Source organism: Pseudorca crassidens, chromosome 1 (assembly GCF_039906515.1).
Source record: "Pseudorca crassidens isolate mPseCra1 chromosome 1, mPseCra1.hap1, whole genome shotgun sequence".
NCBI lineage: Eukaryota > Metazoa > Chordata > Mammalia > Artiodactyla > Delphinidae > Pseudorca > Pseudorca crassidens.
In genome coordinates this window covers 138,750,316-138,762,231 of record NC_090296.1, presented here as the reverse complement: position 1 = coordinate 138,762,231, position 11,916 = coordinate 138,750,316, and the positions used below count along the sequence as shown (strand labels likewise).

The following is an 11,916-nucleotide window of genomic DNA, read 5'->3' as shown; positions in this document are numbered from 1 at the left end:
TTTTCATTGCCCGTCGCAATTTGTTTTAAAAACGGAACGTTCTCAATACGTTTAAGTAGAGAATCGCATTGTGGAAATACGGTCAAGAAGGTTTTTTCCGCTTAACTTACATGGAACCCAAACATCAAAGCGATTAACATAACCAGGCTGGTGCAAATGATTTTCAACGCTTGATTTGGATATTTCGAGTATGTTGGCTATCTCCCGTGTGGTATAATGTTGATTGTTCTCAATTAATGTCTCAATTTGATCGCTATCAACTTCAACTGGTCTACCCGACTGTGGAGCATCGTCCAGCGAGAAATCTCCAGCACAAAACTTCGTAAACCGCTTTTGACATGTTCGATCAGTCACAGCATCTTCTCCATACACTGCACAAATCTTTTTTTTTGTTGCATTTCGGTTGCGTTTTTACCTTTCCTGAAATAATAAAGCATAATATGCCGAAAATGTTGCTTTTTTTCTTCCATCTTCAATATTAAAATGGCTACACAAAAATTCACCAATTTTAATGTCTTTTTTTAAATGCACACTGATATGATAGCTGTCACATACAATCTAACAAAATTGTTTCAAATGAAGTTAAAGACAGCTACGTGCTACTAGAGCCATCTTATGGAAAAACTGAACGAACATTTTTGCCAACCCAATATAACAAGAAACAGATACGGAAAACAAACTAGTGGTTACCAGTGAGGAGAGGGGAGAGGGGAAGGGCAAGATAGGGGTAGGGGATTAAGAAGTGCAAACTATTATGTATATTATTAAACATTATTAATAATAATACAGCGCAGGGAATATAGCCAATATTTTATAGTAATTATGAATGGAGTACAACCTTTAAAAATTGTGAATCACTATGTACACCTGAAACATATATAATTTTGTAAATTAAAAAAAAATACTATCTTTTCTCTCTAAACACTAGTGAGATGAGAAGTACTGTTGCACATACAAAGTAGAAGGATATTATTATTCTGTCTCGCATAAAACATACCAAGACAACAAATCCATATTTAAGAAGTTATAAATGTTGTTTTTAATTCCAGAGATTTAACAGTGCTTTTGTTTTCAAGGAAAGATTTTAAATTATTATTTCCTTCTAAATTCTCATAGCTTAGAGTTACCTTATTTGAACAATAATTCTATCTGGTTTAGTGGAGTAGAAAATCTTTCTGAACACCTGGAATGTTCGCTGTCCTGTAATATTATTGAGTGTGGAATGATGATGTGGAGTCAAGGCAAAGTGTTCCTTTCTGCTCCACACCTGCTGTGACATAATAATATATAACTCAAGTCATCTTTCCCCTTCTCCTTGCCCGGGATTTTAAAGTCATTAAATTATTGTTTTGCCTGGCCTTATTAGTCCTTTCCAAATGTGCAGAATTATTAGGGCCGTCGTTGGGGCTTGGATCAGTTAGGAAGGCTTCACAGTGAATTCTGACAAACCCTGCCCTTAAGAACCCCCAGTTTTCCTTTTAGGCTCACTTATAAACAAGTCAAGGGTATACAACGGGGTTCTCAAGGGAAGGGGTGCATCAGATAATTTTACATCTATTAAACTCATTACTAAAGAATTCTGTGGAGAAGGAGAAAAAACAATCAGCTCTGCAAAATGCTTTTACTTTGGACTTGAGAAAAACAGAATGAACCCACCACCCACTAGCAAGGACCTAAAGCAAAGTTAGAGTCCTAAGACCCGTGTTTTCATGAAAAGACTAAGTAGGGATGAGAAGGTGGCTGTACCAATGAGAAAATGGAAATAAGTCTCCTCAGAGCTTAGAAGCTGCCCCTAAATTAATTTTTTTAATTCAATTTTATTTATTTATTTTTGGCTGCTTTGGGTCTTCGTTGCTGCACGCGGGCTGTCTCTAGTTGCAGCAATCCGGGGCTACTCTTTGTTGCAGTGCGCGGGCTTCTCATTGCAGTGTCTTCTCTTGCTGCGGAGCACGGACTCTAGGCTCATGGGCTTCAGTAGTTGTGGCACGAAGGCTTCAGTAGTTGTGGCTCGCAGGCTCTAGAACGTAGACTCAGTAGTTTTGGCGCACGGGCTTAGTTGCTCCGTGGCATGTGGGATCTTCCCCGACCAGGGCTTGAACCCGTGTCCCCTGCTTTGGCAGGTGGATTCTTAACTACTGTGCCACAGGGGAAGTCCCTAAATTTAAATTCCAGTCTCTGTTGGAAGAACCAAACCACATAGCATATAGTAGGGTTGTGTTTGTTCTACTTGTTTGAAGTCATCATCCTCCAGATGTTTCAACAGTTATGCTTTTTTATGGTGTTGGTACAAGGACCACAAAACCTTTAGTAGCTAAGGAAGCTCGTTGGTAAATAGATTAATTGTATATGATATAAGACAGGCTCATTCAGAGAACTATACATTTACTTGTGCTTAGATGTGAGAAACTGAAGCCTTGATTATTGCCATTTCTCTAAGCCTGCTGCAATAATTGTGTCCCGTCTACAAAAATGAAGTAATACTTAACCTTTGCAGATGTTCATTCACTTCAAAAAGGGTATTGCAAATACTTTGATACCTAACCTTATTGAAATTTATTCAGGGCTGTTACTTTATTTGATGAGATAAACACTCTGCTGCATGCTTACCTCCCAGGTTCAAGTTAGAATCCAGGTCCTGGATCTACACAGGATTTTCTCCTATCCTTTCTATATTTTTTTCTACGTTTTCCTATTTTGAATATTTTCCTTTAAACACCCCAAAATGTAGTTAAGTAGAAGAAAGAGGCCAAAGCAGCAAGAGTTCAAAATCTGTTATCTATGACACACTTGCAGAAAGGTAGTCAAACGTGTGGTCTGTCTCTCAAGCTTTTGCACTGAGATGTCTCGTGAAAGGCAAAAGATCCCGCAGTCCAGGGAAATGTACTGATCCAGTCTCCCAAGGAGAGTAAACCTCGCTGACATCAAGGAAGGGCTCCATACACGAAAATGTGAGGTGGGGCGTGATGATTAATACCTGCTTTAGAACCAGGAGTGGATGAGTACAAGTCTTAAGTTTAGCCACAGGAAGTGATTGGTCAAAATTTCCGTTTATACAAATCACCGGTAACGTAAAATCTAGTACTGTAGCCAGCCAGGCCGCAGGCTTAGGCAGACTAGAGGTTTAAACTAAGTTTGCTTCTTTTTATAGGACCGTCACACAAGCTGTAAATCAAAGGACCCCTGGCTTTAGGCCTCTTTCTGTTTGGGGACAGTACATTTAAATCCTTTGTCCCCAGGACACCAAGTCAAAGCAGTAACCTTGGCTACTACTGCTGCAGATTTCCAGTTCTATATTCAGGTTTAGAAAACTGGCTGTGGTGAAAGGGAAAAAGACGATTTCACTTTGCCTCAGTTATCGACACCGAGAAGCACTCCTAAGACTGTTCAGAGGGGAAACAATGAGTCATTCATGCTGTCAGCCCAGGTGGTGCATGAATTCCAGACAGGCCGCTGAGTTAACCCCTGCAGGCCTCCTCTTGGCCCTGGGCTTCCCACAGCCTCCGGGGAAGCAGGGCGGCCACAGAGGGGCCCTGTGCTGGGCAGCAAGGCCCAGCCAGTAACCAAGGCACTACCTCTGCAGTGTCAGTCCCAGGGGGCCTCTGAGCTATTTGTCACCATGTGATTGGCTCCAGGAGAGGGGTGGAGAAGTGAAAACACTCTGCCCAGGATATATTTAGTTGAAGTGCAGCTGGGGAAGCGCTTGAACAAGGGAGCTTTTGTCCTCATGCTGAAGTGTTTTTCTTAACTCCCCAAGGGTGGAAAACTCAAGCCACCCACTCTATTTTCTCTTCTTTGGGGGATGTTCTTATTCTGAAAGTTTAGAATTATCTGGGGTTTGTTGTCTACAAGGAAACTGAGCAACTCTGATGCAGCGTTGACACAAAAATTTCAAGCAGACACCCTTGTTGGAAGACGCAGTTAAGAGATTAATTAAAATGCAGATAATTTCCGAACACATTATATGTGTTTACCTTCTTGCAATTAATTTTCTTTTGGTTCAAACTGGAAATTAGGTATTTTCAAATGTCTTTACTGGGACAAATTTATGGAGTTAAAAACATAATTAAGTTTTATAAGCTGACAGAACCCTGTTTCACTTGAGTTGATTCACACTTTCCAGTAATGAAAGATTTACTTCTGCGCTGATGAGCACAGCTTCTTTGCAACAGATCACTGATGAGCCATGTAATGGCTCCTGCTCATGTCCTCCTTGGAAGACCACTGAGAACTGCCACCCTGCTACGAGGTTTTGCAGCCACTATGTAAGTATTGTATATCAAGGGCACACTGCCTACTATTAAGAAGTAGCACAGGAAATATTTTACATGAAAATCCCATTTGCAGTTACAAACCAAGGGCAAAAACTTCTGGTCAAGAAGCTCATGGTTTTGGTGATAGTAGAAAGCCAGGCTGTATTAGTCAGGATTCTCTAGAAAAATAGAACCAATAGGGTGTGTGTGTGTCTGTGTGTGTGCTGAGAGAGAGATTGCTTGATTGATTGACTGATTGATTTTAAGGAATTAGCTCATGTGATTATGGAGGTCAAGTCCAAAATCTGGAGGGTAAACTGACAGGCTGGAGACCCAGAAAGAGCCAGTGTTGCAATTCAAGTACAAAGGCAGTCAGCTGGCAGAATTCCCTCTTGTTTAGAGCAGGTCAGCCTTTGTTCTATTCAGTCCTTCAACTGACTGGATGAGGCCCACCCACATTATGGAGGGCAATCTGCTTTACTCAAAGTTCACTGATTTAAATGTTAATCTCATCCAAAAATATCTTCACAGAACCATCCAGAATAATGTCTGACCACATGCCAGGCACCGTGGCCCAGCCAAGTTGACACATGATATTAACCATTTCATAGGCTAACACACTCATTTTGAAAAATTCACTTGTTAAATTACAAAGTTGCTTATCAGGTTGAAGCTGTCATAAGGGTATAAAAAAATGGGTAAGATAGGATCTCTGTTTTCAGGAATCTTCCTCTCTCTCTCTCTCTGCCTTCCTCCCTCTCCTCTCTCAGGAGGCTTGCCCTGGAAACCCAGGCACAGTGTTGTGCAGAAGCCCAGGCCACATGAAGAAGCCATGCATGTGTATTCTAGACAATAGCCCCCAGCCAACACCAACATCATCTACCAGATGTGAGAGTAAACCAGCCCTCTGGGGCTCCCGTCCCAGCCTTCAGTCTCCCACCTGTGCCCAGACATGATGGAGCCAGCTGCACCCTGTCTCAATCTCTGACCCACAGAAACAGTGAGAGATTTTTTTAGAAGTTAATGCTATCTTAAGCTACTAAATTTCGGGGTAATTTGTTACACAGTAATAGGTAACTAACATATAAGATTATGGTTAACTTTGTAAAAAACTACCAAACTGTTTTCCAAAGTCATTTTAGCATTCTGCAATCCTACCAGCAGTATATGAGGGTTCCATCTTTATTATTATTTTTTAAAATAAATATTTTATTTATATATTTTTGGCTGCATTGGGTCTTCGTTGCTGCATGTGAGCTTTCTCTAGTTGCGGCGAGCGGGGGCTACTCTTCGTTGTGGTGTGTGGGCTTCTCATGGCGGTGCCTTCTCTTCTTGCGGAGCACAGGCTCTAGGCTCACAGGCTTCAGTTGTTGTAGCACACGGGCTCAGTAGTTGTGGTGCATGGGCTTAGTTGCTCCACAGCATGTGGGATCTTCCCAGACCAGGGCTCAATCTCATGTCCCCTGCATTGGCAGGCGGACTCTTAACCACTGCACCACCAGGGAAGCCCTGTTCCATCTTTATTAACACTTGATATCTGTCATTGAAGTCTTTCTCGTGGGTGTGGGGTTGTTTCTCATTGTGGTGTTAATTTGCATTTTACTGATTTGCCACACCTACTTTTGATCAGAAATATTATTACCCAACTTAGAAACCAACCTTATTTACCGTGATATTTCATAGTCACATGTCATAAAACCAACTCACCCTTGCCCCTGATATCAGAGAGCTTGTGCTGACATTTCCAATTTGTTTTAACAATGATTGCTACTACAATGAATCTGTATAGTTAAGAATTATCCACATCGGCATTTGTCAAGTTAGTTTGCAAGCCCCTGGAAGAGTGAGGAATAAAAGCCGTCTAGCCACAGATGTGGGACTCCTGGGCCTAACAACACCATCATCTGTTGTTAATTGGTATTAATTTTTTTTGAGAAATGCTATGTGCCAGGCATTTTACATGTAGAAGTTCACTTACCACAACACCACTATGAGGTCCATGTTATTATCCTCAGCCTATTCCTAAGGAAGAGGAGGTTCAGAGAACCCAAGAAAGTTGGCTATGACCACACGCTGAATTTGAACCCAATATCCTTTTACTTGATCTAAAACAGATTTCTCCTCACTTCTTTCTAATTTTATACCAGAATGTAAGAAGATATGTTGGCCTAAAGTTAACAGTGTAAAATATTCTAGACTGGGAGTTGGGAGATTAGGTCTTACTCCTGGCTCTGTCACTAATCCATGGTCCCCTCTTGGGCCAGTCCCTCTGTGGACCACACTTCCTCATTATTAAAAATAAAAGGTTGGGTTAATAAATTTTCCAGCTCAAAACTCGCTATATACGAGGCACTATTCTAAGCATTTTACAAGTGTTAACTTATTTATATCTCCGAAAAGCCCTATGATATAAGTACTGTTGTTTTGCCCATTTTACAGATGAGTAAACTGAGGTACAGAGATTAAATAACTTCCCCAAAGTCACAAAACTAGAAAATGGTATAGCTATGGTTTATTTATTTATTTATTTATTTTGGCTCTACCGTGTGGCATGTGGGATCTTAGTTCCCTGACCAGGGATTGAAACCACGCCCCCTGCAGTGGAAGCTCCGGGTCTTAACCACTGGACCACCAGAGAAGTCCCAAGTTGTTTATTCATTTGTTTGTTTGCCGGTATAGCTATGATTTCAACCCAGGCTGTCTGGCTCCAGAGGACATGATCTTACTCAGCTAGGCAACATTTATGGAAAGCTTAATTTTATTTTATTTTTATTTTATTTTTTAAGGAAAGCTTAATTTTAACAACAACTTTATGATATCATTAGCAGCATTTTTCTCTCCCCATCCTCACCCTCCCTCCTACTCTTTGAATGAAAACACTGAGGCTTTAAAAATTTATGTCCCTTGGAACTTCCCTGGTGGCACAGTGATTAAGAATCTGCCTGCCAATTCAGGGGACACGGGTTCGAGCCCTGGTCCGGGAAGATCCCACATGCCACATGCAACTAAGCCCGTGCGCCACAACTACTGAGCCTGCACTCTAGAGCCTGCGAGCCACAACTACTGAAGCCCATGCGCCTAGAGCCCGTGCTCCACAACAAGAGAAGTCACTGCAATGAGAAACCCACACATAGCAATGAAGAGTAGCCCCCGCTCGCCACAACTAGAGAAAGCCTGCGCACAGCAACGAAGACCCAACGCAGCCAAAATAAATAAATTAATAAATTTATATTTAAAAAAATTAATCATGTCCCAAGTCTCACAGCCAGTCAGTGGCAGAGCCAGAATGGGAAGCCCAGGCAGCTTGTCATCAAAGTCTGGGGTGAAGTGTCCCCAGGAGTCAGAGCGCTAGAGAGTGCGAGAGACCACAGCTCTGCTCACCCCTGGGAATCTTGCCAAAGGCCCACATGGAAACACCTACAGTGACCTGACATGGCCACACCTTCCACTCCAAACTCCATCCTGGCTGGTTTGCCCTTCTTTCTCTTCCTCCCCTCTTACCAAAACAGTTGCCTGGAAATTAGAAATTAGATCTGCAAATGCCCAAGGGAACCTGCCCTGGGGCACGGGTGGGGCGGGGGGCCTCCCAGAACAAACACTGCTGCAGGCTCTTGGGGTCTCCCCAGCAGGTCCTCACTGTGATGTGACCTGGTCTCCCACCCTCCAGACCCAATGTTGAATTCATTTCCTGGGACTCACAGGAGAAAAGGGAGCTTGAGCAGCCTGAATACTATAGTTCTGCTGCCTTGAAAGTCTGGCTTTGTTTCTACTTTTTCTAGGTAAGTAATTTTTTTTTAATAGCAAATATACACATGATAAAAACCCAACACAAAAAGCATATTATATCTAGTGAATATGATTCTTCATTTTAACCCTGCCCCTATCCCCAAACCTTAAGCCAACCTTTCTTGTCCTTCCAGCCAAAGATACTCTGGCATGTATAACCATAGAGGTATATATTTTTAACCGCACATACCATACACTATTCTGTGTCTTCCTTTTTATTTTCATTTCTAATGCTCAGTATAGCTTGGAAATTATTCCTTGTCAATACCTAAAGCACTCTCTTGCTTTTTTAAAGGAGCTGCGTAGATTCCTATTGTAGGGCTGAGTCATAATTTATCTAACCAGTCCCCTGTGAGAGCGTTTAGGTTGCTTCGAATCGGAAGCTCCGTGAATCTGCTTGTTTTTTTGTTGCAATGCCAGGTAGGCCCCTCTGAGATCTTTAATGTCACCTGTAGGGGGAGGGAGGGCAGGAGGGGAGTTGATGGCAAGCCCTCTCCCAGCCAGCAAGGCATACATCACTGCTGGAGTTTCCTCCTTGGGGCTGTAGTCAGAAGAGAATTCATACAGCTACAGCGGGGTACAGCTCAGAAAAAGCATCCAGACGGCAGCTCAACTGATCACTGATATCTGGCAGCAACAGCAGCGGCGGTAATGAAAACACACCACAACTTTTCCCAAATATGTCTGGCCAGCATGCCACTGCCATCTTTTCCAGCAGGACCTTCAGTCCCAGGGACTGGGCTGATTCTGTGACTTGTGCAGCTGGAGGCACTGCTTATAATCCAGGGACCAAGAGATAGGGAACGAATAGGATGGGGTTCTTTGAAGGTTACCTACCCGCGGCAGTTCCTCCTGTGAAAAGACCAGGGCATCCTGATTCAACTCAGTTCCCCTATTCTCTTTGCTGAAATCAGAGCTTTTGGTAAGGCTAGTGGTTCCTCCTAGAAAAGCTGACAGCTGAATGTCTGCTTCTGCCCAGCTTTGTCTGAAGATGCCTCACTCGACTGACTGCCAGCCCTGGGTGAGCCCCTCCATGATTTTCCTCCCAAAGGGAGACACCAACACTGAGAAACCACAGCCCCACTGCAACCCCAAAATACATTCAGCCAGAACAGAGGAGAAACCTTCTTAATAAGGTGTCCACTGTTAACAACAAAAATTAGTTAAAAGTGACAAACATAAAGCCATTGATTTCCCCCACCAACATTTTATCGTGTTTATTCCAAACAAAAAGAGGCATTGAAAGAATTAGGCAGTGAACACCCATCTAGCTACCGCTTAGATTCTGCAACGAACATTTTGCTGGATTTTCTTTCCTTATGATACATCCTTCAATCTCTCCAAGCCACTGATGTCTGAACCTTTTTAAAAACCTGGCTTAAATATTCAACTCATTTGCTTTTAAAACTTCAGAACTGGAAACGTAACACCTTGTTTAGTGAACACAGAATAATTTAGTTCCATTCCAAATTAGGCTAGTAGGGAGGAAAGAGTGAAAGAAGGTTAGAGGAGAATGGAGAGGGAGAATGTGGCCAGGGAAGGCAAAGAGAGGGTGAGAGATGAGAAGGGGCCGCAGAGGGAGGGCGTGAAGACACAGGGTGTCTTGGGGTTTGCAAATGAGTGTGGATGAGGTCAAGAGCTGGGGTGTAGAGGTCCTATACCCAGGCAGCAGCTGCTATGCGGTGAGGGTAATGCTGAGGCCCAGAGCAGCTCCCAACACTGAGCATACCTGTTGACCTCCCCCTGCCACGGTCAGGACAGCCACAGGCAGCTGCCCCAGCACTCCGCATGGAGTCCTGGCCATGGAGCTCAGACAGCGGTCAAATGGAAGAGATCAAATGGAAGAGATCTGGGATTTGAACCCCATCCGTGTTATCTACTCCTGACACACAAGACCTTGTACAGTTACTTAACCTCTCTGAGCGGCTATATTCTAATCCATAAAATGGGCATATTAAGAATATATACAGGACTTCCCTGGCGGCACAGTGGTTAAGAATCTGCCTGCCAATGCAGGGGACACGGGTTCAAGCCCTGGTCCAGGAAGATACCACATGCCACGGAGCAACTAAGCCTGTGCGCCACAACTACTGAGCCTGCGCTTTAGAGCCCGCGAGCCACAACTACTGAAGCCCACGTGCCTAGAGCCTGCGCTCCTCAATAAGAGAAGCCACCGCAATGAGAAGCCCGCGCACTGCAACAAAGAGTAGCCCCCGCTCGCCACAACTAGAGAAAGCCTGCGTGCAGCAATGAAGACCCAATGCAGCCAAAAATAAATAAATAAATAAGAAGGGGGGAAAAAAAGAATATATACCTCATGTGTGTGTGTGTGTGTGTGTGTGTGTGTATGTTGGGTAGGTAAACAGATGAATGCATATATGTAATAATGGTTAATGTGTTGCATGCCAGATGTCTGCCAGGCATTGGGAGAAATGGCTTACACACTTCATCTCATCCCATCCTTATATGAGCCCTAGGAGGTGGACTTTATTATTGGCCTCATTTTAGAAATGTGGAAACTGAAACTCAGATTGGTGAAGTCACTTCTTCAGGTGGCCCAGCTGGTAATGGTGGAGCCAGTCCAGGCCCCCCTGCCTGCAGAGCCCCCATGCTGTGCTGCCCTCAGCACCCTGCCTGGTACAGACCTTATAACACGTGACTAAACAGGCCTGCCACAGAGTGTTCTTGCAAAGTCAAAGTGAGACAACCCATGTGAAAGTGCGAAAACTACCACATCCTTTAACATGTTTGTTGAATGACTGAATGAATGTTGGTGAGCTCATCAAATACTTGTCATATTCTTCAGGGGCTTTCTCCCATCATTAACTCTATGGAGTTATGGTTATGGGGATAACCATGACGAAAAATCTCCCTAATCCCGCACTATACAAATGTCAGGTTTAACAAATAAATTACAAGGGAGTTGATCTTCTTTGTGTTCTGACCTCACTGATATAACAGCAACATCAAACCTATTATATTTTTGGCCTGTTATCAAATGATAGGGCAGCAGATTACAAATGCCAGGGTCTAGGGCAAGCCCTTCCTTCGCCTGCCTGCTCCAACCTGGCATTGGACTTCTCCAGTATGCCAAGGGCAACCCAAAACCCAGGACAGCCCCAGAGAGCAGAGCCGAGAGCCTCTTCACCCTGTGTGACTTTGGTAAGGACCCTCCATGGACTGGTGGCAGGGGGATGCTTTGCGTAGTTGTTTTTCCACTTTTTGTGATTGACTTCCCTTTCAAAACTCGTAAAATAATAACCCTATGCATTTATCCCTAACTGTAATAAAGATACATAGAATAAAGAAGATCATCTATGGAAAAGTACTTTGAAAGTTTCTTTACAATTTTTATTGAAATGCAGGACTTAAAAAATCAGTTCAACAGCCAAAAAATGGAAGCATCCGAATCACCTATCAGTGGCTGAATGGATAATGTAGTCTATTCATACAACGAAATATTATTCGACCTTAAAAAGGAAGGATAGTTTGACACATGCTACAACATAGGTGGACCTTGAGGACCTTACGTTAAGTGAAACAGTCACAAAAGGACAAATACTGTATAATCCCACTTATATGAGGCATCTGGAGTAGTCAAATTCATAAAGTCAGAAAGTAAGATGGTGGTTGCCAGGGGCTGGAGGGAAAGGGGAGTTATTGTTTAATAGGTATAGAGTTTCATTTCAGGATGATGAAAAAGTTCTGGAGGCGGATGGTGGTGATGGTTGCACTGAACTGTACATTTTAAGATGGTTAAGATGGTATATTTTATGTTATGTGTACTTTACCACAATTAAAAAGAATAAATAATAATCAGTTCATTTGCGTTATGGTGGTGGTTTTGTCTCATTTCTACCTTAGCCAGTTAAGAGGACAT

General features: G+C 43.0%; 1 long non-coding RNA gene across 2 annotated transcripts; it reads left to right on the top strand.

The window, feature by feature from the left end:
- Positions 1-3,704: 3,704 nt before the first annotated feature.
- LOC137201954 (uncharacterized) lies at positions 3,705-7,952 on the top strand. Of its 2 annotated transcripts, XR_010932422.1 has the most exons (4): positions 3,705-4,013; positions 4,121-4,262; positions 5,021-5,250; positions 7,205-7,951. It is a non-coding gene; the product is annotated as an uncharacterized lncRNA (long non-coding RNA). The 2 variants fall into 2 exon arrangements; XR_010932418.1 differs by having other exon boundaries at positions 3,705-4,262; positions 7,205-7,952.
- Positions 7,953-11,916: the final 3,964 nt, after the last annotated feature.